General features: G+C 45.5%; 1 long non-coding RNA gene across 2 annotated transcripts in view; it reads left to right on the top strand.

The window, feature by feature from the left end:
* LOC112993823 (uncharacterized) overlaps nt 1-20,607 on the top strand; it is a 399,015-nt gene that overhangs the window by 290,973 nt on the left and 87,435 nt on the right. The gene's annotated exons all lie outside the window — the stretch shown is intronic.

The following is a 20,607-nucleotide window of genomic DNA, read 5'->3' on the forward strand; positions in this document are numbered from 1 at the left end:
AGATGCAAATGAGAACATTTTACAGCTATTGCTGGCATTTTTGACCTCCATCAAGAACGGGCGAAGAGTTGAGCATGCCTTCACAGACTCGTGCCTAGCCAAGATCATAAATGGCAGTGCAGTGCAACTCCTTTTACAGAGTACTGTGCAAGGCCATGCAAAGCTTTTCCAGCTTGATGCAGAATTGATTTTAATATTCGTGAAGCTCAAATATCAAGACCTTCTAAAAACATCAACATACAAGAAAAGGGAGGTTTAGGAAAAATCTGTGAGCTGTAAGCATGCAGGAACTGTAGACCATGACTGCCAGTGATTATGTACCTGGGTTTCTGAATTTCAAGTATGTGCAGATGCTGCACAGTATTCGTAAACTATATCAACTTAATTTTCTGAACAAAGCATTTAGACCTGTTTAATATGCCATCTGTGAGTATTTAATGTACACGTTCAAAAAAATTCCCTTCAGTGTGCTTGGTATTCGAAAGCCGCTCCTACGGAGAGACAAAAATGTGTACAACACAGCGGATGTGTGAGGGGTCACAGGTGCCAGTGCTTTATCCGTCTTACAACTCCTCCAAGTGTGACCCGAGACAGGGTCAAGTGACGCCCAAATTGTCCCTTGATGGTCAGTAGCTTTCAGCATCAAAAATTTGTTGGCCTATTAGCCATTGGTGGGGACAGGGAATAAGGGATTTCAGTTGATTTATTGAGAGAGTTTCAAGATTCGAAAGTACTGTCCACATTATGGGGATTGCAAGGTCTCAGGTGTCTGCTTTTGTCCTTGGAGCCTGGGTATCTGGGAAAGAAAAATAACCCCTTTTCTCTCTTAGTTGATCAAGTAGGATTTTGAAATATTACTACCATGGCTGGATATTATGGGAAAACTGGCAGATACGCAATAGAAAATTTTATGATTATTCTTCATAACGGAGCTGGACAAAAACCTAGCAGCAGAGAGCATTAGAAATGATGATAGACCTACGAAGTGGGGTAGCAATCAAAATTAATCATGTCCTTGCTTGAAAATAATGAATGCCCACAAATTTAAGGAAAAAAAATAAGTAGAACTTGTCTGAAGTGACTTTAATGCCACAAGATTACAAAATATCCCATTGTCCAAGAGTGCAAAATCTCGATGAGCTGTGCCCTGCTCGGTGGTCAGTCCAGCTCAGCAGGATCTCCCCTGCCGGCATTAGGTAGGCAGGAGATACTTTAATGTTTTGTCTGCACTAGTCCTTGCGTTTCTTCTCCAGTAAGTGGTCCAAGGGATGGGCATCTTCAGGGTCAGTTTGTTCTCACCTAGTGTAGCTGGATGACCCGGATTTCATGATCTTTTAGAGCCTTAGTGATATAAGAGATCAGCTGGCTTCATATGACCATGGATGAAGTTTTGAGTTTGAAGTTTTTGCCTCTTTCCCAGCTTGTATCTAGGTTTTGCAAACTGGTGATGTTGGTGAGACACTGGTGATGCACCAGACATTCCTGGAGTCACCTGCTTTATTTATATGTCGATAGCAGTGGTGGAGGAGAGGTGGGTGTCATCACGCAGGCAGTCCCCTCTTCAGATCTTGATGTGAACATCACCAGCTGCTGCCAGGCTCTGGGGAAGTGTCTCTGGTTAAAGACACTTAGGGAGAGAGCCAGTTCTCCTGCCTTAGCTCCCACCTTTACTGCAACTGCCGGCAAAGCTATAGAAGAAAGCCAGCGAACCAGCAGTGCTCCCAAAACTGAAGGTTTTCCTCCTCTTTGAAAAAGCATGCAAGACTGTGTGTAGGAGGGCTGTCTCCTTATTCCTGCCCGAACAATATTATACACTAACAGTAGCGTTCAGGCTGAAACCTGGAGATCTCCTTTGAGATCTGATGCCATGATAGCAAATGCACTGGGACTTAGAAGAAAGATGCGGCCCCTTCCCTGATGTACTTCAGTGGTGTAAATAGAAGTACACTAAGAAAAATCATTCTCCCGGAAAGGAACTAATCCAAAGTTGGAATCTAGGTTTTTCTTACTGCTGGAAACAGGATGGCACGGCTACATTGATTTTCCTGTATGATCAAATATAAATCTTTGGTTCTTAAGGAGCATAGGCTCTAGCAAGAAATGCCTTTCACCTTGTTCTCTTTGATGGACCAGGAGGGAAGCCTGTTATCAGATGTGTGGGGTAGGGCAGAAACAGTCCTCCAGTCTGCCGACAACAAGTCTTTTCCTTGCATAGGCCTCAGAAGCGTGCTTAGCAGAGTATGCGGTGGCTCACGTCTTAGTGCTGCCCAGTATTGACCTGCAGAAGATTCATATGGCTCTATCAAGTGGAGTTATGGACTGTGTCCAGCCCTGAGGAGAGAAGGTTTGCTAGGCAGGACATCAAAGAAACTCAGAGAGACAAGGTGTCCTGGGTGCCTGCGGCAGCCTCGGAGTACAGCCCCTTGTCTTACTGAGCAGAGGAAGCCTCTGGCGCTGGCTTTTCCTTAGAAAACGTGGGAATGTCTCTGTTGTTCCTCCCTCTTCCCCTGTACGTGCTTCTCCAGCTGTATGTGTCCTCCAGAGTCTCACTAACGTGTCATCCACTAGCCGTGACTTTGCTGTGGGAAGCGGGGGGAGGTTGTCTCTGTTCAGAAGAGCCAGCAATCCTCCCCAAAACCTCTTTCAGGCAGCTGCCCCAGCCCTCCTCGGCTCCAGGTGAAGATCCCCAGGACGGAGGTGCTGGCTGTCAGCAAGCAAGTGCCTGTGCATCGTCCGCTCCCTCGGCAAGCGCTGCTTCAGTGGAGGTACTTGTACCAAGCTGCCTGTTAGCTTGTGCTTGGAAAAATACACAGTATGGGAAAGTATGGAAGGTGCTTAACTGCTGAACTTCACCTATCAGTGCCAGAGCACAGCTCCAGCATGTGTTTCCAGCTCGTGTTTCCTTGTCGCGCTGGGCTGGGGTGCTGTGATGGACAGCCCGGCCCTCTCTGCCGGGACTCTTCTGCTCCCTTGGGGTGGCCAGGATTTATCCCGGATCTTCCTGGGCACCTGCACCTTTCTCCATTCCTTGTTTGGTTGTAAAAGTGTCTGGTTCTTTAAAATGTGGGTTGTAATTTAGCGCTCCTAAACATGCTGGTTTCACCAGGTTTCTGTCAATGTTTCTTATTTTTCTTGTTGTTATATTAGAGACTTGTAATTACCAACCCCAAGTTAGAGCTCTTATTAATCATCAGCCCTCAACACTGCAAGCCTCCGTGTTTCGCATCTGGGAGGTGCTGATAGCCTGTGTTTGATCTTCCATCACTGCAGATAAAGTGGCGTTGCCCTAACAGTGCACATATAATCTGTTCATAATTGGAAGAGCTCCTTCAGGCATCTTATCATTAAAGCTCTGAACACAATACTTCGTCATTACAACTAGTTAAAAGAACGCTGCTTTCATAAATTATTATTCTGTAACTCTTTTGAAAAGGAATTAATATTTTCTAATATCTTTCTTGTAACAAACACCTAGAGCCAGTTACTCCAACAGAATAATTTCTTCCCAATTAGCTGAGCAGGTTCCACCTCTATGAAACAGCAGAGTTTCATCCTGAATGTTATACTTTTGTCAATAATGGGTAGTCACAAAGGTCAAGATGTCTAATGTCTGCAATGCCACAACGTTTGAATGGGGGTTAGAAAGATTAGCAGGAAAATGCATAAAGGAATCATTAAAGAAAAAAAAAAAAACCTTGTAATTCAAACAGCTTGCAATGTTCTGCCTCTCAGACTTGCGAGCACTGCCATCCAGAGTCCGGGAAGGAGTGACCACTAAGGAGGAGATATTGATTCATCCCTGGGAAGGAGAAGCTTAGCACCACTGAGCTTCCTGCTCAAAGCCCGGCAGAGGGGTGGGTGCCCGAGGGTCGGAGATAAGGACCCAGCATTTCCAGAAAGTTGAGGTTCCCCAAACTAGCAGTTTGGTAGCTTCGCAAAGTTTCAGTGGAGATGAGATCACTTTAGCATTTGAGCTCAAGAATAAAATATAAAATAAAATAACAGGATGAAGATTCTGCTTACAAATATTGGTTCGCTTCACACTGGTGCCATGCTGGTCCATCTCTGAGTAGGAGATGGATTAGAGACCTCCAGAGGTCCCTTCCAACTGAAATTATTCCATGATTCTGTGAAATCCACTTTACAAAAAGAGCTCAAAATGCAGCAGGTTAAATATATTACCCAAATCCTCTTGGAGGAAATAACCTGTTTCAAAGTCATAATCCTTTCTAACAAATGAATTTATGTTTGCGCTAGAGCTAGTATTAACATCATTGTTATTACCTTTATAAGTTGAGGTTGTTGAATTCGTACATCTTTTCTGTATAAAAAATGTTGTCTTTCATTGCTAACATTCGCGGTGATCAATAACAGACTGTAGAAATGTCACCTAAGCACATGCAACGATTGCTGTATACATTACGAACAAATGGTGTTACAGGAATATTTTTCAACCCCAGCGAAAGGCAGGAGGGGAATTTCTAGAGCTGAAAGTGCTGGACGTGGTACCTACCATCTCAGGGGGCATTAGAGCAGCTTTTTTTGGGGACACCACGGTGGGAGCTAATGCCAATATATTCCCCCGTTGTTCCCAGATCCTTCCCTACACTGCGGCTCTTGGACGAAGCAGTGTTGCCCTCCGTGGCATGATGCCCATGTTGTTCATACCTTCCAGTTATCTGGATAGCACGTGCTGGATAGTATGGTTTCACCTTGTGTTTCCCTAGTGTCGATGCTAAAGGTTATTCAGCTTGCTAATGCACTTCTCGTCCTTCCTTGCTCCTCTGTTCCCACATGCATGGTATTTTATTTACTGTAATGCTTTTGATCTTGCAAATAGTGCAAGACGTTTTTTGAACCTTCAGAAAATTAATCATTTTGAACTATCTTTCATTTTCACTATGAAAATAAAGAAGTTCTATATTGACGTAGAACAGATGCATGCAGCTGTTAGCACTCTCTTTGCTGGTGGTCAAGCCTGTGATGAATGCGTATGGAAATATATACATTCGCCTGGGAATTTCTTGTGGTGCCACAGGCTCGGGTGACCTCCTCGGTGCTGGCTGTGCACCCGGTGCGTCGTCTCTCCGGGTGCCGCAGCGCAGACGGCTGCGGTCACTGCTGCAAGAGGCCGATGGAGTCACGGTGCCGCCGAGCAGAGGAGCCTGCGCGGGCTGGCCGGGCTCTGCGGAGCCGGCGGGGAGCTCTCGGAGTCACCAGGCATTTGCCCTTGTGTGCTCGACGGCAGGAAAGCTCAGGAGCTGCTGAGCACTGCATCGTAACAAGGGTGAATTCAACAAACTAGCACAAGTTTTCTATCTCGTGCTAACTTCATTTGGCTTTAACAGACTAAGTGATATGGTGGTTGGCTTAATAGAAGAAGTGATATGGTGGCTTTGCTATCGGGTAGGAAGCCACAGGAGGTATTTCACACTAAATCAACATTTACTTCCTCGAGCTACAGAGAGAATTTTCTGGCCCTGAGGCCATTGAACAAATGGATGGGAAGAGACGGGGAAGAGCACCATGGGGGTAGAAAGAGTTTTAGAAACCTTCTTACTGCTTTTAATGCCTGTGTGTGTGGAGCAGAGTGGAGCAGAGCGGAGGAGGATGTTGTACCAAGGGTGCCAGGGTGGGGGGGCTGCTAATTTTAGTGTTAAGTAGCTGTGTAGTATATGGCATTGCATGTAGTCACGAGAGGCTTCTGCCTGTCAGGACCTCTGCTGTTAAATGCATTTAACTTTTTATTTCATAGAGAGAGAAAAAAAAAAAAAAAAAAAAAGCCACTTAACCACTTACTGAAACCGGAATTTTGAGGAATTAAGGTTTATTAGAACAAAAAACAAGCAAAACGTGCCCAGTAAAACCTGTATCCAATGTCTGTAAATACATAAAGCCACTATAACAGAAATATTCATTTTTATGGATTTTGGGTTCTTCTTTTTTCATGATGGTAAGAGAGAAAAATGTTGATTAAGTGTTGTTATTCTTGCAATAAGGCCTGCCCAAAAAAACAAATCTGCAGGGAAAAAATAAGCACAGCCAAATAGAGAATTCAGCTTCTGTGTTTGATGTTCTTTCTTACTATCAACTTTGTTTAAAATAAAAAGGAGGAGTGTTGCCCTTTCACATACATTTGTTTATTATTGCAATATTCATGGACTGTAAGCTTTTGTGACCAGGACCGTCTCTTCGGAGTGCATCTTTTTATGTCCATACATTTTAGGACACTGAGTGAGTCTTCAACTTTTTTAGGCTTCTGAAACTCTTCTGTCTTACATATTCCCCCTTCAGCAATATTAGTACATCCAGCTAAATGCCATTTCTTCCTCTGCTGACCTTGACCAGCTGCCTTCTGCCTTCATCTTTACAAAACAAAAGAAATCCCAAGAGTGGTATTGGCTTATCACCAGTTGGAAATGGCAAGGTGGTTAATACGGAGTTTTGTGAACTATTTCTGGGTTTTGCTTGCAGAGAAGCAGATATACTCATTTAGTGAAGAAGATGCTTTCCTTTTCGGCACAATGCATGCTACCCACACTCCTCAGTGTTGGTGAGGACGTCTCGAGGACACGAAATGCTCCCAGCAGCGTCAAGCTTTTCCAGGCACGCTTCCTAATGTACTAAGCTTCTTAATAGCACCCAAGAGTGGAATAAGCATTTGGGTGTCGACATGCAGCATCCCACGTGCTGCCCCTGGCCATTTCACCATCTATATGGGCAGTGAGTCTGGTCTTGTGTGGCCAGGGAGATGATAGCGGAGAGGTCTTGAGATGTTTAGAAAGCTAAAAAGAAAGACGTGTACTTCAGGGATCCATTCCTTCATCATTAGAGAAGTCAGTCCAATCTCATTCCTGTTTTATTAAAGGAGAGTCCAAGGGTTGGTGGCACTGTACTTAGTCCTGCCAGAAACAGCCTGACAGTCCTCGCACGTCTGAGCCTGATGGAGGAGGGTAGAGAGCGTGCACGGGGTAGGAGCAATCACACTCTGCTGACTTTTACATTGTTTCTGCAGAGAAAGGGGAGAAGACACTGCTAGTTTAATTCAAGCCTAAAAAGAAAGAGTATTCATGTTCATGTACCAGAAAAGGAACATTAACACTATTTACTGATCCTTGCCACTGCAATTCCCGTGAATGGGACTCAGTGGACTCAGGCCTTGTAAAGCAAGGAATAAATCTGTGCCCACTGCAGTTGTGCCAGTTTCTTTGCCAGCATCTGGCTGACAGGACTAGATCCCCTATGTCTTCTTTTCGCTGCAGTACAATATTTAAAAATGGGAACCAAGTCCTAAGTGACATGCATCATCTTTACTCCTGGCTGTTCACTAGAAAAGGTCATTCTGCCTGAAGTAACAGGAAATTGTATAATTGCATCACACGGTGCAGAAAATGAAAACTGATTGAAAACAGTCCATCTACCAAGTCTACATATTTTAAGACATTTCCATGATTTTCCTGCTATTGTTCTCCAAAGAAGAAAAAGTCATAACCAATCATCATGCGGAAGATCTGCAACATATAGTCTGTTGTCCTGATAGTCGAAGATCATTTAAACTCATTTCAACATGTAGCCTTATTTGCAGACAAATGAATTTTGATTTATTTTTCATTGCAGAATGGAACTAAAGTGCTTGAACACTGAGGACTTTCAAATAAAAAAAGAGAAAAGAAAAAAACCCCAACCTGTATCCGGCACAGCTTCACTGATGTCTGCAGGTACAACAGTTACTTAGTGGAACTGTGTGTAACATGAAGGAAAAATTTTCTATTAACTTCTTCATGGTTGGAACTCAACCTCTATTAGTTAAGGCCAGCGGTTCAGATCCAGCCTTCAGCTCCCTAAAAAAAGGGCTTCAATTCTAGCAGGCTGGGATTAGGGCTACAGTACAGCAAGACCCAGCAGAAGGCACCTGACTCTTTGAGATCAAGGATATTACCACTGAAGTTGCCTCTGGCCATATTTCTGTGCTTTGCTGAACTTGTGGCAAAGTACAGGATTTCCAGTTAATACATTTTCTCTTGTGGTTCCTGATGTAAAGGTTACCTGTACCTTACAATGTGGGGCAGCACGTACATGGTTGTGCTCAATGATATTACAGTATTTCACAACCTTTTAAAAGTATCCTAGCCTTCATAATTCTAAAACACAGTATTTTAATATTGTATATTCACTAAAGAATTTCTCCTGCCCAGACATCGCTTTTCTTAAAAATAGAAGGGATACACATGAGCGAAAGAGTAACTTATCTCTAGTTTTCCATGAAATAACGTTTTCAAAAATACTCTTAAATTTAAGGTCCTGAGTATGCAGGAACCACAGTTTAATGACTCCCAAATCCAGCTGAACTATAGGGCTAGAGAGGGACAGTGACTTTCCCCGTATCTCCTGTTGGCTGGACTCTGCACACCAGCAGACACCCGTTCCAAAATCACTGAGTCTTTGGAAGATCTCTCTTCTTCCGCTGGCTGAGCCCATAGAGTGTTTAAATAGAGAGGCACATCATGGGGCAAGGGCTGCAACGCAGTTTGAACACCGATGTAAATCTTACACCATTTTCTAATTAAAAGCACATAACTACTCTCACTGGTATCTAGGAGATGTCATGGTCCTGTCCTGTAGCTGGCATGTTTAGGATGAACGACCTGAAAACTCTTTTTCCAAATGAGATTCGTAGTGGGTCCTGGAGGCTGCCATGTAACTTTGCCATAGTGACTGGCCAAAGAATTACTGACTGATTTTAAGCCCAAAATAGACCATTAGATCATTTAGTGTGATCTCTTGTATAATACAATACACTGAATTTTATCCTGTTGCTCATGTCCTGAGCCCAAAAACTTCTGCTTGACTGAAGCGTATTTTCAAGGTCTCCTTGACAAGAACTTGCTTCCTTTCACCATTCTTTTTCCTTGTTTTTCCATGTGATCCACACTTGACCTTTTTATCCATTAGCTATTCTTGACCATTCTTCTGAACTTTCTTCAGCATTGCGAGCTTTATTTTATTTACTTGCTTTATTAATTAATAAATTGCTAGGTCAAAAATCTTCTCAATCAATCGTTTCATATCTTTGGGGAGCAAGTTATCCAGTCCAGATGAGTTAAAAATGGCTTATATTTATAAGTATAGCCACATTGCAATTTCTGCTTTATAGATCACGTGAAGCAACAGTGAAGGATGCACTGGTGTTCAGAAAGATGTTCTGCTCCCACGGGTTGTGAGCAAGGTGTTACTGTAACAGCAAAGCAGCTTTTCCATAGGCAGGTTTTTTTTCTAAAGCTTCTTTTTCTAGCTTCTTTTCTGTCTCAGTTGCATTAATGGGTTTCTCCCTCCCCCTTGGAAATCTGTGTCTCGTATGAGTGTGTGGGGTGAATCCGGTGTTGCACGCCTGCCTTTACTGAGCTCCTAGCGAGAGGCCGGCCAGAGCGTCTGCTCTCTGACTTAGGAAGCTCAATATATATTTGCACATGGCCAAGAGGTTTCCTGGGATGACTCGACTTCTCCTGCCGTGTCGGAGCAGGCGAGCGCTTGTCCTCTGTGATCTGAGTCACTCATCGTTCCCCGAGTGGAGATGGCAACTTGCGTTCAAATGATTTCTTTCTACACGAGCTCCGCAGCTCCACCAAGCTTGGAAGCAGCACGTGCCGCGGAGCTGCCTGCGAGCCGCAGGGCCTGGGGCTCTTCGGAGTTACATTCACCACAGCGGATAACATCAGTTCTGCAGTTCATCAAGAGCGAGGGTTAATGTGCCGTAATTCCTGCTCAAAGGACCGTTTTAGGTATTGTAACTCTGCCCGCGGCGTGAATTAATCTTTCCTTTCTTCATTTGCAAATAGGAATGTCATCTCGAAGCTGTGCCCTTGCTCTCGGTGTTGTGTCGCTGTGCTTGCTGGCGCTGGGAAGAGCAAGTGCCACGTAACTAGACTTTTCCCTACACCTCTGTGCAGACCGTGGCCAGACCAGAAAAAATCTGAAGAAAAGCTATAGGGCAAGAGTGATATTCGGATATGCTTATTGCACCTGCAGGAGTTAAGTAGAGCTTAATAGTCCCAGGTATCACATTTCTGTGCTCAGCTGATGCTCTGAAACCATAACACATTATATGCTGTAAGCACTAAATACCATTATTATTCTACAGTTTATGTATATTTCTCCATTCTATGAAAAATTTTCCATGCCTTTAACTGCCATCTTAGATATTAAAAATAAATAATGACAATGGCGTTTTAAAATTTAGAAGAAAATCAACCAAGAAATCATTTGAAAACACTGAATGTTTCCTCTGACTTTTCACCCAAATGTATTATGGACCTGAATGGGTGACTCTCGAATTACACCAGGGTTTTGGCCGATCTTCTTTTTAGAAGGCAGTTATTGCCGCATACTTTCAAAACGCGTTTCCCCTGTTTAGCTGAAATGAGAGTAGAGAATAAATTTTTATGTTATTCTTTGATCATAGTGTATAAATACTTTGAAAAATCATTTTCAATCACAGCATATTTGAGAAGAGAGACTAAAATGCCAGGAGTTAAAATATTCCTCTTTGTTAGATATGTTGTGTGCTTTTTCACCTAAATGGATGGTACTACCTGCAGCTTAGGTTAAGAAACATTATGGATATATGAGATGTATGGGATGTCTTTTTCTTTTAAGCAGCAACATGTGAAATATTGGATTTTGGGGTACTACCTGGAAGAGTCCTCTGGTAACAATGAATTTAGGAATGTGCTAAACCTCTAAAAATTATAATTTCTATAAATCCTTTGATTAGATGGAAGATTTTCCAGTTACTCTTTAAAACACCCTCTCTGATGGTGACATTTTATTGTGAAATATTATTAATAATATAGAGAAAGGCATAGCTGTTCCTGAGTAACACTGTGTACTGATAATTTCAAGGCAGTCTTCAGTGTTGCTTCAGTCCCAGATTATTTCTTTTACTGGAATAATTTACATAAATGCAGCTACCTCCTGCATTCTGCAGGCTTCAGTTTTATCAAAAAAAAAAAAAAAAAAAAAGGAAATATTTGTGTATTTCTCTATTTTAGGTAAAAAAAAGGTTCTTTCATCCTCCATTCTTTATGCTTTTTTCCTCTTCCTTCCTTTGATAAAGTGGTAGAAAAGACTATTTCTAATTTCCAGCTGTTCCTTCAAGTAGCAGCTTGAACATCACCCATGCAAATAAAACCCGATGGTTTGATTAACTTTTAAGAACAGAGGGGTCTGTGTTCTTACCAACAAGATGTTCCCTCAGCATCTGCAATGCTTTTCCAAAATCCATCACAGACAGCAGAAGAGGATTCCCATTGCCTTATGCCTTGGGATCAGGTAATGCGTGAGAGGGAAGTCTAAGGTAAGAGTCCTCACGTATCGGCAATGCCTGGAGGACTCAAAGCTATATGTCCACATGGGAAAAGGAAAAAAAAATCTGTAACGTACTTAAACACATCTCAGTCCAGAAAGGAGGAGAGGAACATTTTCTTGATTCTCTTAATATAGTTTTTCACTTAGGTTCTTGAAAGGGCAAAATTCCTAAATGAGTTGGATCAGGAAAATAATGTGTACATCATAAATTTCCTTAAGTTTTCCTATTAAATGTTGTCCTTTTCTCTCCTGTCTTCTAGTGGTATGTACTGCTGGTACTTCTTTCCATATTTCTCTGTTCTTCACAGTTTTATGTCTTCCTGTTAGGACGAATGAAGAACCACTCTAGCAGTATCGCCAGTGCAGGCTGAACCTAGATCCACTTTCCAAATGTTCATCGTCTAGAAATCTTAGGAGAGAGAGAGAATATTGGTGACACTAAATGACTGCATTCAGATTTAGAATTTTGGCTTATTAAATGCTTGGTAATAAATGGTGTTTCAAAATACCAAGCGTATCCCCTCTCTACACATTTTATCTTGAACGAGTGGATTAATACTGGGTGGAGATCGAATGTCCCTGGTCTGGATCAGAGAGACCACGCTTGCTTTAAATATAACATATCAAGCAGCAGAAGTTAATGGATGGGATCAATTAACTCCAAGTGCAGAAGTCTCTTGATGAGAGTCCCAGAGTCCACCCATGACCCCCTGGACACCAGCAGCCTTTTCACAGAGGTCCCTCCAGTCCAGATGTCCCTGAGCCTTTCTCTTGCTTTTATAAATTTCCTTTTTTCTCTTTTTGCTGCCTTTCCCTGCCCTCTGCCCTCTGCACTGCCCATTGAACCTCAGCTTCTTATCGGTTGCTAACAATGAACGACAAATAACTGTTACCAACCAAGATCCCTAATTAAAGCCGTTGGGACGTGGAGTGCTGTGTGCGCTCCGGCACGTGGAAAGGTCAAGCACAGCAGTGGCTGGTGGAGGCAAAGCAAAGAGTTGGCGACAAAGAAAAATCTCTTGCCAAAACTGCGCAAGGCCATTAATCTGCTCCCAAGGAGCTCTCGGGGTGCTGAGAACGGCTCTACCAACTGCCCAGCCCAGTGCAGAGCAAACCTGAGAAATGTGGTCGCAGCAAGCGAGCTCTTGCAGGAATTGGATTAGGAAAATTCTGGGCACCAGCCCAGAGGGGCTGTTAAGGCAGTGCCTCCTCTGTAGGGGCATGTTGCCCGGCACAGGCTCCTCTCCAGCAAAATGTGCTTTATGCAGAGCCTTCAGCCAGGGAGGCAGTTCTTGTGCCCGGAGATCCTTTCTGTGCCATGGATGTACCTTCTTCTTCAAGGGTGGACGTAGCTACCAGAGTTCACCATGGTCTACGTGAGAGCAGATGAAGATAGAGTTATACCTACTCTTATGCTGAAAGAGAAAAATGAAGGGGGTTTCATTATTTTTGCTTTCTGTACTATCCCAGCCTGCCCCCTTCCCCTTGTACGCATTTTGCATCTTTACCTCTCTTTTCTTGCCCACTTGTGTTGGAAATGGCCTGGGTTAGAGACTCTCTCCCTGCTACTTTCCCCAGCGCAAAGCCACCAACATCTCTACAGCTGGATGAACGGGAACCCTTTTCTCACATGGTGGCCTGCAGTGAGGAAAGGATGGAAAGACAACAAGGTAGAATAAGGTCCTCTGTATCCCTCACTCTTCCCATTTCCTTCTCTTTCACTACCAAAAACTCTGCCAATCTAATGCACTGACCAAATTGCCTGAATGTGGCAGGGCAGCCTCAGGGCAGCCCAGGCAAGTACATTTATGATACATTTGGCTCAAAATATGGCTTAAACTTATGCTTGACTCCCAAGCTTAGCATGCAATGTAAGCGTACCCTTAGCTGCATTGTCCACTCTTGACCTGAGCTATTTGCTGAAAAACTGGGAAAACTCCTATTGCTCAGCCTGGGAACAGGAGATGACAGAGGAAGGGAGTGTTGTTGCTCTCGCAGTTGTATTGCTTAGGAGGAAGAGGAGGGTCCTGTTTCCTTGCACACAGCAGTGGCCCATGGGCATCTGCGAGTGGTTTTGCTCTTAACTCCTTTCCTCAGTTCCCTGCTCTCTCGTGGCCTTTCTGAGAGCTACAATCCCGGTGCTGGCACTGACAGTACCTCCGTCCAGGGCTCTGATGCCACCAGTGCTCCTCTCCATCAGCCGCGGTGCAGGGAAGGCTCCTGTGTTCACAGAGGCCAAATTCCTAGCTAGCCTAATGCATGCATTAATTCTGGATGGATTTGCTTGTATCTCTTTGTAAAAGCAGGTCGTTGTTCCACCAGGCCATCGAAGGTGGTCCTGCTAAAAACCCACGGTGAGGGGGAGTTCCTTCAGAAAATTCATCCATTGCCCCCAGGAAAACCTGTGATGCCACATTATGTACATTAGCTTTTACGTGGATTCCTCCCGGTAATTTTAGGTCCCCTTTCCCCCATCCCATCTGAGCTCCCTGGTTGCCAGGGACTTCTACAGCTCCCAGCCTGCGTCTGGGTTCCTGGGTTTCTGGGAAGAGGCACTGGTGTCAGCAGTGCCAGCACCCTCCTTCTGCGGCTCACCAAAGCTTCAGCTCAAAGTTTGGGGTTTTTGAGGGACTGGGGGTCCCACGGCTGGTTTAGGCTGCTGAGAGTTGTTTTGTGGCTTGTAGCCTTCTCGAAGTGGAGAAGCCAAATGGTTCGGCAGAGCCTCGCAGGGTGACCATACCCCACGTGGGACCTGTCGCTGCGGCAAAGTGACATGGGACACGATCTCCAGGGCTGTGGGACCTGAAACGGGCTCGCGGAGGGGTGCGAGAAGGCTGGTGCGGGGCCTTCGGCGGTCACCGAATGCTGCGTGTTTTGGTAGAGCATTGCTGTATAATATACCTAGGAAACGTCTTTGCGGCGCGGACCGGGCCAGCACTCATCTGGCTTGTCCTGCCTGTATCCTTTGTGAGCATTTGTATACGCCAGGACAAAAATAAAGAAGTGCCAGAGGCAGGGTCCTAAATGAGAGAAATTTCCAATTACATCGGCTTGTGTTTATAGCTCCACCTTCGTGTGGAAGGAAAGGAAACTTGCTACTAAATATTTCAGGGTAGGTTAAAAAATTAAGAACGGGAGGTTTCTGCTGAGTGCTGCACAGAATACATTTGGCTTGTATGAGCAGCTGCTGCAAGAGGTTAAGAACTTAGCAAGATTAAAAGAAAAGATGATAATATTTAAACCCAGTTTCTGAAGGCTTATTAACTCCAAGTACTCTTGAATAAGCTTGTTGCTAAATATTGGGATTAGAAGGAAACTCTCCCTGAGTGGTGAGTTATTTTATTGAGGTCAAGTGAAGAATTTCTTTCATGAAACCCTGATGTTTACCTCATTAATTTGCTTGGATAGACAGATTTTGAGTATGATCCTGTTTTTAAAAGCTTTGCCCAAAGGTCTTTTGCCAAAACCACAAAATTATGCAGAACTCTAGCGTGGGAATTTGAATTCTTACATCCTGTACACCATTTTTTTTTGAAAAATACAAAATATAGGAAGTTAATGTGTGTAATTTCTCTAGTAAAAATTTTGTCCATTCCAGAGAACCACAACTCCTGTAATAGAAATTTCATGACAAAGACATACTAGGACATTATTTTTCCCCTGTTAAATTGATGGCTTTCACAGACATTTAGAGTAGGTATCTTTAGCAAATGGAAAAGTTGCATCAATTAAAAATGAACTCTAAGGCTGAGGCATCAGAACTTAATTATCAAAGCACAGGAATTTTTCCAGGGAGTCTATTTTATAAAAAAGAGCCAGAGACTCATCCCCATCCAGACAGGAGCAAGAGTTTGGCATTGGATGAGTCGGAAGGATGGAAAATGCCTTGGTTATAAGGTGACATTAGTGGTGTTGTGAGGGATGGCTGCGGAGGCTAAGGCTCTTTTCAGGTTGAGGGAATCAAAATCAATCAGCTCTCTATTCTCCCTGCTTTCTTATGCCAGTTTTCATTTAAAATTATCTAACATTCATCACTGTCAGTGGGAATAAGAGCAGGACACAAGGGCAGTTCTGCACATTGCTGGGGTGAATCCGTTCGTGCCGCCGGTGCTGCTCAGCCCTCTCCACCCGCTCGCAGCTTCTCGCCTTGCTGGTGAGCATCGAGGCCCATTCGCAGACCCCCGGCGACGTGCGAGTGCACGGGGCCCGGCAGCGCAGCATCCACTGCCGTGCAAAACCTCGCAAATTCGTAACATTTTAAATGGGGTTTATTGTATTGCTCTGATAAAACCCTTGAGTGGTAAATTATTTACACCAGTGTTGTTAGTCGCTATGAAGCTACCGTTCAGAGCTGCTGATCAGTCACCATTACGGTCACATTTTTTGCAGCAATAATTCCCCGGGGAGCCGGCGATGGGCGGCAGCGCGGGATGCACGGCGCAGGAGTCCACCACTTGCTTTCTGTCCTGGTGAGCAATTTTCTTATCCCAGCAGTCAGCGGCGTATTTTAAATAGCACTATTAACACACAATGAGCACGGGTTAGGACTGTACTTTATAATGGGCTTTTAATATCACTGTCCTGTCATTTTTATTTTTTCATAAATGCTGCTGCATCTCGTAGTCCTGAGGTTGAAGTGCTTTGCTGAGGTAGGACTTGCAGATGCTCATGGTGTGGATTTGACCATAGCTATTTGGATATATGAGAAAAGGTGTAATAGAAGGTACCTTTGCAGGCACAAAGTGGTGTTCGTCCGCCACGAGAACCTCCTTGGATGGAAACGTGAGTGTGCAGGACTCCCGCTGCCTCACTCCACTGAAACAGCAGGTCTACCCTAGGTAGCCTTTACTCTTTAAAAGAGAAGAGGAAAAAATTAGGATAACTCCTATAAATAACCTTGCCTTTTCTCTCTACATCGTGTGCTGGTAGCGGGATTTTCATAATTCATAGCCTTTCCTCAGGGCTAAATAATTTAGCACATTTTGGGGGTATTTCCAAATACATGCAAAAGAAGAAGAAAGGAATGAGAGGGGAAAAAAGCCTTTGTAAGCCCGTTCCCCCGCCGAGACTTGCGTGTGTGCGAGGGTGTATGGGCCTGTTGCGTCCGTGTTGCGTTTGCAGGCAGCTCGCACGTGCTGGAGGCCTTTGCCCAGCCGCGCAGTCGGCTGCGAGCGGTGCCAGCGGTCCGGCGTGGAAGTCACCTTGGGCACGGCGGAAAAGCCGTTCGGGGGATAATCGCGAGGATTCACCGAGCTGCAGACGGGGAGCATTTTGTGAGCTTTTGCCTTAAGGTTTTTAGAGGCTAAAGTGCAGGTGAGTGGAAAGAACAGCATAGAAGAGCTGCTTAAAACAACTGCTTGAGACAGAGGAATTTGTTACTAGAATTTGATGGCAGAAATTGATGCCTGGCTGCAAAACGGACCGCTGATGGCCCAGCATGGCTTTTACCACCTCTTTGGCTGCCGCTCGGGCAGGCAGTGCTGCTCTGCAGCGGCAGTGCTCCGATTCCCATTTTCCATAACACGCACTCACGTGGACACAGTGCCAACCATCGGTGAAGATACAGGTAGACAAACAGGCAGAAATTGTTCTGCATTTGCTGTGAGAGGTACCTTATCATTTCTTGGCTGCTTATCCCAAGCTGGGAAACGTTTGCTTTTCCATCTGAAATGCTTGTTTTCCCACCAGCCGAAGCATCCCCCAAGGTCCCCATGCCCTGCTGCTGCTTCGGCTTTGGAGGGAGCTGCAGTTGCTCTGCAGCATGACCGTGGGCTGAGGTCCAAAGGCCACCTGGACCACGAGGCTCCTCGAGTCCCCATGCCCGCTGTGGCCATGCCCAGGCCATGCTCAGGCTCAGGATTTGCAGCTGAAACGAGATTCTCAAAGCGTTAAACGGAGCTTTAGCATTAATATCAGCACTGCAGCAGCAGTCAGAGCTGCTGAAGTTTGCTGGCCAGGAAGTTGGTCCAAGGCGTAACAGGGTGATAATGCACGGGGAAGAAGCCAGAGGGAAAAAAACCCAAATCCATATAAAGTTTGTTCATTAATAAGCATTGCAGGGGCTTGGCCAGCTCCAAGCACACCTGCAAGGGAGGGAGCCTTGTTACTGCTGGGCTGCTGTCTCAGCTCCTTGCTGGGGCTGTTACATTAATCACTAACAGGTTTTTCTCTCTTATTGGTGGGTTGGATGCTGAGTGTTGTAATCCGAGATCATTTCTTTGCAACCAGTCTATGAAACTACCCAAACTTCATTTTGTAACCTACAGTCTCCACCCTCCCCATCTCTGTTTCTTGTAGCTCTGAACCGGTGGGGTGTGTGGGATGGGAGAGGAAGATCACGATATAATTCCACCCCAAGACAACCGAGCTCAGCCACCAGCAGCACCGTGGTCCTTCCCACCAGGACCCATCTCCCTGGGCAGAGGCAAAGCTCCTCCGCTCCCCCCGAGGCCCCATCCCGGGTGATCCCAGTGCCTCCCTGCTGGGGCTCAGCACACGCAGGTTTCTCAGGCCTGGAGTAATTGCTGTAGTTCTTTTCCACACCAATTTTTCAACGTTCTTTTAAAAATGAAAGCACTAGACCAGTATTCAGTATTGAAGTCTCAGCTTCACTGCTGTCATATATATAGAGAGAAAATAACTTTTTCTTCACCTGTTTACGCATTTGGTAATGACCGTGAGCAAGGAACCGGCTCCCCAAGGCCTCTTTCCACTCGTCCGCGGTTTTGTACGCCATGCCGTAAGGTTTTGCCTCTCCATTGTCCAGTCCTGAACTTCTCCCGTTCCTGCAGCCAGGGTCAAGCTCTCTGGCTGCTCTGCAGCTGCTTGGTTTTCACATCTGCCCTTCATCTTTCTGGGAGTCTGTGACATACGGGAGCTGGCACCAGAGACCTCTTTACTCCAAGATATTGTTCGTTATTGCTGAAAAGAAATTTTTTTAAAAAAACATTGAAGAGAAGTTTACCAGCTAAAGGCTCACCAGCTCCTGGTCATAACCTTTGCAAGCCTCATGCGTTAGGACATACCGGTGAGCGTTAATTTTTCAGCCACTTGTACAACTCTTCTCTATTCTGAGTGAGCCTTTCAACCCTGTTGCAGTTCTGGCAGTTATTTTATGCGTACTTGCAGTCCGTTAATGAACACAGAGCATATGCAGGTGTCAGCTGGGGCGGCCAGAATATCCTTTGATCGCTCACCACTGCCAGCGTTTTTGTGACATCTGCTCGTGGTCAGGGTTTAATTGTGTGTCGGGTGTTACGGATGGTTTCCTCCAGCACTAGGGCTTGGGAGGGCTTTTTGCAAACAGAAAGGTATGTGAGTCTTCTGTTGCTATTCAGTGATAGCAGTCACATATGTCTTACCTCAGTTGACCTGTTGCATCTGCTGTTAATTACAAGTAAAGGAGCCGGTGGAGCCCGTGGCCTGGGGAGATGATGGGCAGAGCTGCGGGAGGACCACCCCAGTCTGCTGCTGGCCACCGGCAGGAGCAGCACGGGCCTGGGTGAACCACTATTTCTGACCCAGTTTGGCCATTTGCATCTTTTTGTGCAATTACAAACTCTTTATTTATTTCCTGTACTCACCCGGGTCCTGTCCCTGAACAATATTTAACGCATGGTAATACTAGCCGTTGAGAGCAAACATCTTGGGAAAATATCGAAGAAAAATCACTTGCGTACGCTAACATCTATCCAAAAATGTCAGCAATCTCTCTGGATGTTGCATAATGAAACCCACGTGCTATTGCTGAAACAAAATTACAAGTTTTAAGTCTTTTCGGGTTCCATTTTCTAAAAAACAGTTGGAAATCCCTCCCCGTCAGGAGATTGCCTGAGACATCCTGCACATATCCTGCGCAGGCACCGCGGCTGCGGTTCGACACCAGCCCACATCGCAATGTGCCGTTTCATCCGCACGCTGTCAGTCTGTTATTTGCTCATCCATTGCTTGGACCTGGAGCTATAAGGGAGGTCGTCTTCCCTACTGGAATAGGAAGCTTGATGCACTGCCTAATGCTACAGCACTGATTTTTATCTGGGGCTATTTGACACGTGCTTATCGGAGTCTGAGCACACAAAACCTGGGTCTCGAAGAGAAATACTATTTCCCAGTCACATTCTTTTTCCCTCAGCGAGAAGAACTGGTGATGTTAATTCTTAGCAAGTAATTGGATAGTGTTTCACACTCAAAGCACTTAAAATTTATTTATATAACAACTGCATTATAAAGATTTGGGGAAATTATGTAGCCGTACAGAAGGCAAAGGATGATTCTTCGCTTCTGGAGGTGCTTCTGCAGTGTCGCAGCTCTGGCTTGGGTGCTGGATGCCAGCAGCTGCCTGCGTTGTCTCCGACGGCAGTTCGGGTGCTAATTCAAACCCTTCCCATTGGGATCTTACGGATAAAGTTACTGAGGTTTAGGGCAAGATTTTGGTGCCTGCAGCAATGCAAGTAGAGGCTGCGCTGGCTCCTCCACCGCTCTGCGCTGGAGAAGCCTCCCCGTGCCGTAGCCACTGATGGCCCATTGCCGGGCTGCCTTTTCTTGGAAGAAAAAGCAATGATGTGGCAAGAAAACTGCAACTCGCTCTGCCTGCCGACGTCCGTTTCCTGGTGCAAAAGCTGATTTGCCAGTAGTGCTGTTTATTCCTGACAAACCTTGGGGTAGGACTTAACCAGCAGGACAACTGAAGCGAGGGCTGGTGGGACCTGGTGGTCCTGCTCTGCCCTCTCAGCTAGACAACGTTTAACTCGGACATTGGAGGAGCTGGGGAGCCGAGCAGCCCCTTAAAGAGAGGGTTTGTGTACAGCAAAGTGGTGACCGGAGGGGAGGCGAAGGCAGGGTATGAACCAGGGCGGGTTAGGAAGAGCAGATGGGGAGCTGCTGGAGATCCCGTTTTCTTTAGCTGTGCCTGTGCTGGGAGGCCGAGGCAGGCGGTGGTTTGATGTCTTGCCTCCCACGTGCCACCAGTCCCATGGCTGCTGGGGACATGCATACCTGCTCCCGGTCAAGACCCCAGAGCATCTGGGCTCCTGCAGGTGGAGGCACCACGTGCCCAGCTCAAATCTGGTCCTGTCAATATGATGCTTATTGCTGGGCAGTATTAAAAGCCCCGTGTTAGTGAACCAACACGAGGTGAAGCAGCCAGGTAGCCGTGAAACGCGGGCAGCAGAGGTGGCCGGTGTGCACGGTCCCAGGAGGTGGTACCCATCACACCACCCTGGCTCTGCTGGAGATGAACCGCCT

The sequence above is a fragment of the Dromaius novaehollandiae genome, chromosome 5 (genome assembly GCF_036370855.1).
Source record: "Dromaius novaehollandiae isolate bDroNov1 chromosome 5, bDroNov1.hap1, whole genome shotgun sequence".
In the NCBI taxonomy this organism is placed as follows: domain Eukaryota; kingdom Metazoa; phylum Chordata; class Aves; order Casuariiformes; family Dromaiidae; genus Dromaius; species Dromaius novaehollandiae.